Here is a 6,219-nt window from a genome sequence, read left to right on the forward strand (position 1 = left end):
TCCACATAAAAGCAACTAAACCACAATCTTTTTACGTTAGCTAGATTAAGGGTTTTAAACCCAACTTAAGGTTGTTCAATTAGCAAAACACTAGGGAATTTACTAGTGTAAGACTTTTTAGCTTTCTAATCCTACTTAACCTTTATAATAGAAATCGAATCCGGTATCTACTCATACGAAAACATACATTAGCATGCATAATATTTACTACCACATAAACTTATGATTAATACGTAAACTAGGGTTTTGTGTAAAAATATCAAAGGTGTAAATCCATTAGGGTTTTAATAAAATTCCAAATTAAGGTTTTTCGATTCTAAAAAGCAAAATCACATGTAAAGAATTACCATCATCCTTAAAATCAAATTTTATAGCAAAATTTAGCACTAATATTCCTTATTCAAAATTAAGGACGAATCGGGATCTCACAATATGCAACATCTATGGTCCATTAGGGTTATAAGTTCCAAATGACATCCCAGCAATGATGCGAGATTTGTTAGGAACAGATGTGTTAGGGGTTGCATATCCTCATTTTGTTTCTATTTAAGAGGTTATGACTTCTTCCAATGTACCAAACAAAAAAAGAAAAGAAAAAGAGGTTTCTTTATGATATGTATCCTTGGTGCTTCTTGTAGGATTTTTTTTTCTTTAGATTGGCCTTTTCCCATAATGTCGTAAACTTCTCCACCAACAAGTGTACAAAAATTCTGAGATTGCTTTCCTCAAAAGACAGGAATACATTAAGAATGAGTTTTGAATCATATTAAGTAATGCAAATATGTTAATGTAGCTGCTTTTAAGCATGAGATTTCATTTGTAAATATTGAGGACACCACAACATAATTTGTATTTTGGGCCAATATATAGTTATATACATCCTAATCATGTCTTTCTTATGCCCTATTATATCTTTTAAAGGCATTGTATTACAATTTTCATCTCTTGGACTTTATTACAATTGTGAACTAATTATATACTTCCTAAGATTACAACTCTGGATATTTTGTTTATCATTTACATCCAATACCATTATAATAATTTGCAAATTAAGTGGGTATAACTTGGCAAAACTGAGCATTTATCAAATGCGCAGTGAACCCCTCCTAGTAATAGGAAGCACAGGGGTTACTATTGCTATATACTTGTTCAGATCACCTTCTTTTTCACATTTGCAAACTGAATTGAACATATCATGCTATAGCAAAGAGAGACATGGCAGGAGATAGCAAAGACACATTGCCTTATTCATTGTGTGAATATTTCTTGCATATCACCTTCAGCCTGTGTTCTATGGCCATAATGGTAGCTAACCAGTAGCATAGCACATTCCGATATCCCAAAAATCTGGTATAGAATCCAAGGATAGTCTTATGAAATGGGGAATTGGGACTCATTGAAGGTATTGCTTATGTTATATGCAATTGGAATCTATTGATCACTTCTTTTACTGAATGTTCTTATTCAACATGTGTTTGTGGCTGGACATAAAGTTATTGTCTATTATATAAGGGTTTCTTCCTTGCGGAGGAAATGACATGGTCAGCTCAACATTTGCAGCATTCCTCCTTTTTGAATTACATCCGAAAATTGCCTTTAGGAACTACTATTTACGATTTGGTAGGAGGAATTTCCAAAGTTTTCAACATAAAGCTAGGGCTGCTGGAGTGGTGCTATTGCAAGCTAGATGAAAGTTCCAAGGATTAGAGCAAACTAGGAGTTGGTAACTGCTTGACAATTTAATCAATGTATCTTTTTGTTTAGAATAGTTATTGATGAGTGCTTGTCTTGCATATTTATGTGTGGTTATTTATGTGTATTTTAGTGTGTTTTCATTTAAATTTGAGTCAAATAACTAGGTTTTTAGTTAAGTTTTGCATTTTGGTGGTTAAGTGAGAAAATTTGCATTTTCTATGGACTCAAGCACGAAAATTTTATGTTTTTATAGATTTTGATAATTCAATCATTAATTGAAGGGAAGTGAGAAGATACTTGCATGATTGTTGATGATTTGAAGTGGAATCATATGACATGAAGGAGCAAGGGATGAAAAGCAATCAAGAAACAAGAAGAAGAGCATTGGCAGCAATGATATATTTTGGTACATTGGTTATAACCTGAGCTACAAAGTTTGGATTGAAATTATTCTTAAACCATGTTAAAGCTAGAAGGAAGGGATGCTATTCTTATGAAGACAACGAAATCTAGTTCTCATGTTTTCATAGCCAAAAGTCCAAAGTACTGAAGTGCTTTTCTCCTACAATGTTTTCTGACCAGTCATTAGTATTTTAGCTATAACTTAGTCCTCAAATCTCAAAATGACTTGATTCTTAAGCCATTGAAAAGCTATCTCAAAGGACTACAACTTTTCTGTTTTTCAGAAGAGCTAATCCAGCTTTATTCATGGAGAAATTTTCATATAAATCTGGACCCAGATTCCTGGACGAATTGGAGGCAGAGAGCAGAAGATTAATGAAAAACAAAGCAAAATGAGGTATCCACAAACTTGAAGGCAGATCACCTCGTGGATCCTCTTTGAAGGCTATTTGTGAGCAACTTTTCAGCAGAAACAGGGGAGCAATCAGACCAACAATCAGTGCACGGATTGTCAGCCGGTTTGAGTCCGAGAAAAGCTGCAACGTGGTCAATGTGCACAATAATTGAGCCTTTTCTTTTCCCTATAAAAGGGGGCTTCTCATGGACAAAATTTCTGGAGAAAAAAGAAGGAAAACAAGGAGAAAAATCACCACAAGCATTTAGATCTTAACTAGATCTTAGATCTTAGGTTAGTGTAGGAGTAGATTAATCATCCTATCTTTGTATTGGATAGCTTGAATGAGGATTGAGGTTGAAGATGGAGAAGTTGAGCTTTAGTGACAAGGGTTTGATCTCTCCTAACACTTTAACTCTTGTATTTGATTCCTTTGTTAGGTTTAATACAAGATTAGATTGTATTTTCATTTGCTTTATGTTTAACTAAAGTTTCATGCCTTGGGTTGGATGAATTTGCTATGATTTATTTGTGAGATTTGCTTGGGAGGTTGATGCTATTGCTTTGAGTTAGTTATTTAGCACTTTTGTTCTTACAATCATGATTAACTAGTCATTAGTTGTGATTATTTGAAGATATTGGTGACAGGTTGCAATTTTGTTATTAAATTTATTATTGTTTTCCCATTGTTTTTAGCTAAATATTACATTAATTGGTAGATTCTACCTATATTTGGTAATTCTATTGGTGGTAGGGATCCGTAATAAAAAGAATTAAAAAAAAGGTGATTTTTAACTGAATTTTTATCTAATCCGGCGTAGACGCATCAAAATCTAATTCTACACATTCGGGAAACTCGGGATTTGGCACCTGATCTCCAAAATTCGAATTGAAGTTGCAAGAAATAGATGATCCATCGGATTGAGAGTCCTCTACCCCAATTAGGACATTAGTTTATTTATCTATTAAGATCTTTCTTTTTCGGATAAGGAGGATGATTTGTTATAATTTGAACTGGCTAAGTATTAATTAGTAGTTGAGTAGGAGTAGAAGAACGGAACAATAGAAAGGCATCGTTTCTTAGCTTTTCTTTTGGGGGCCGAATAGACTAGTAGTGGTAGTACTTGACTTTTCTTTTCTCCTTGGTCGCAAGGAGCAGACGTTTTTCTTTTCCTCTGAAATTCATCTCAATTGGAGAATGGCCGAAGCAATAAATTCCAATATTTCGCACGCGGCTTTTTCCATGACGATGAACTAAGAGCTCTTTTCTAGTAAAGGAACTAAGGTTTTGGTTTATCTAAAATTATGAGATCAAATTGATTATATTTATTTCCTTTATTTTATTGGTATTCGTATGTTTTCAAATTTAATTTCTTATTGTTATTATTTTATTTGAATATCAAAGGCGTCTGATATTTAATTCAATCTAATAACGTAAAACCAATTAGAGTAGTTATATCCATAATTGTTTAATTGTTTAAAATTAGTGATGACTGGCATTATTGCGTTTGTGTCAAGTGAGTATATGGGCTAATTTAAAATAATTCTCGTAGGGTATTATTTGGTTAGAATAGGGTTTCTCTAATTCTTGAGGCAATTAGGAAATTAAACTCTAAGGTTGTACCTAGGATTATTTCTTGATTAGGGTAGTAGCTAACGATTGTACCTTAACTATCGATAAAATAAGAAAAAGTTGACTGTCATTATTTATTTGGCAATTATAACTTGTTTATCAGTTAATAAGTGGAGTTACTTTTGCATCAATGATCAATTAAGTGAACCATCACCAGAGTTATTTCTTGGCTAGAGTCTACCAACCATTGTTTTAATTCCAATAAATTTTCAATTTGTATTTTTATTTATTTTAGTGTTTTAATTATTTCTATTTTTATAAAATTCCCCGTATTATGAACTTTAGAACAAAAGAATTATCTCTAATCCTTGTGGATTTGATCATGCACACTGTTATATATATAATTTATATTTTACTTGAGTAGCTATTTATTGTTATATAGGCTCGACACCTATCAATTGGATTATCAATGAAAGTTGTAATTCAATATTAGTTCAAGAAAATGCTAAACTTAGAGAGTACACTCATGAGAGTAAATGTACATCTTTGTGACTTGTTTTATAATAATTTCAAAGAAGTTCATGAACTTGTATCTAATTTCATAACCACGAGAGTAGATATAAATTAGTTATAGGTATAGTTGATTCACTACGAGAGTAGATTTCGCACACATAAGGAAATTATACTATAACTAACTGAGTTAGTAGTATTCAATTACCCAAGTGATCTTGCAAGCAAAGAGTGGTTAGGAATTCCATTCCTTAGAAGCTTGATATTATTGATTTATTTCCTTTTTATTATATGTTTGTAGTTTACATTTACTTTCTCGCATCAGTGAGTGTTTAAATAATAAAAGAGTTCAAATAGTATCAGTAATTGATCACTTTTCTCTGTAGAATCGACCCTTAATACCCTATATTCAAACATGACCTGTACACTTGCAGTTGTGTGTGGGTTATTTAGGAAGTTACAAATTTAAAACTTGTTGCAGAGATTATTTCTATATACACACCCCACGCTTATCAGTTATGTTTAGTTTATAGTTGACTAATGATTTTATTACCATTGTGTAGGTTTGCTCTTGTGACTGTGCCTTAATATATCAATTTATACTTTTACCTTAAAAAAATAAACATTACTAAATTTTCCTTGCAATGGGCTACCTTTGGGTTGCAAATACCACAAGTTAGCCATTGGTTTTGGAATTTGTGCTTAGAGGAGTCAAGTTTAAATGTTGAGCAAATAACACCATTGGTCATTGAACTTTTGCCTATATTCTTGTTTTGTTTCTCAGCTAATTAAAGTTCCTATTAGATCCCTTAACTTATGAATTTTGTTTTAAATGGGCTTCCTTTCTTCACTAAATTTGTGATCCTGATTTAAATGATTTGATAGTACCATAACAATTTATTAGAACACAATAAATAAAACTTATTCAAGTTGCTTTCACATGTTTCGTTCAATGTTCCCCAAAACCACAACAGTGAAGAATTTGCTTACTTTTTAAACTTGGAGGGCCAAACTAACATTATAGTATAGCTTAGTGAGGCAAAATGAAAATTGACTTAATGGGATTTGGTTTCAGGGACCTGTTGAAACCAAATTCAAAAATTTAGAAACCTAATAGATGCTTTTAAACATTGAGGAGCCAAATAAGAATATTAAAGAATATTACAGTCCTTTATTGTAAGTTGTTCTAGTCGACTTACTTAGACACCAATAACGCAAGTCCAGGCACAAATAATGCAAGTCACCTTAGAGTTTGCCAATTTTCACTTCCTCCATAGTTGGTTGGTTTAAAATAAAGAAATTACCATTAATTATTGCAAACTTAAATACTAAGTAAACAGACAATCTTTATAGTCGAAGAAGATGCCAGTGCAAGCTCAAGTTTGATGGCGTAAGTTTAAGGAAGGCAATGCAAATTTTGGATAAAAAATCATGGTGCCAAAGTTAGTTATTTGGTCCAATCTAGTGCCTAAAAGTTTATAAAATTTAGTTCCTCCTATATTAACAATGTAAAAGGTTACTTGCACAAGCACGTTTCAATGCATAACAAATTATACCCTCGATCCCAATATTAAAGTTGTTTTTTGAGAATCTAACATTTTATAGAGACATGATAATCATTATATCTAGATGAGGTAGTATTGAT

The sequence above is a fragment of the Coffea arabica genome, chromosome 1c (assembly GCF_036785885.1).
Source record: "Coffea arabica cultivar ET-39 chromosome 1c, Coffea Arabica ET-39 HiFi, whole genome shotgun sequence".
NCBI lineage: Eukaryota > Viridiplantae > Streptophyta > Magnoliopsida > Gentianales > Rubiaceae > Coffea > Coffea arabica.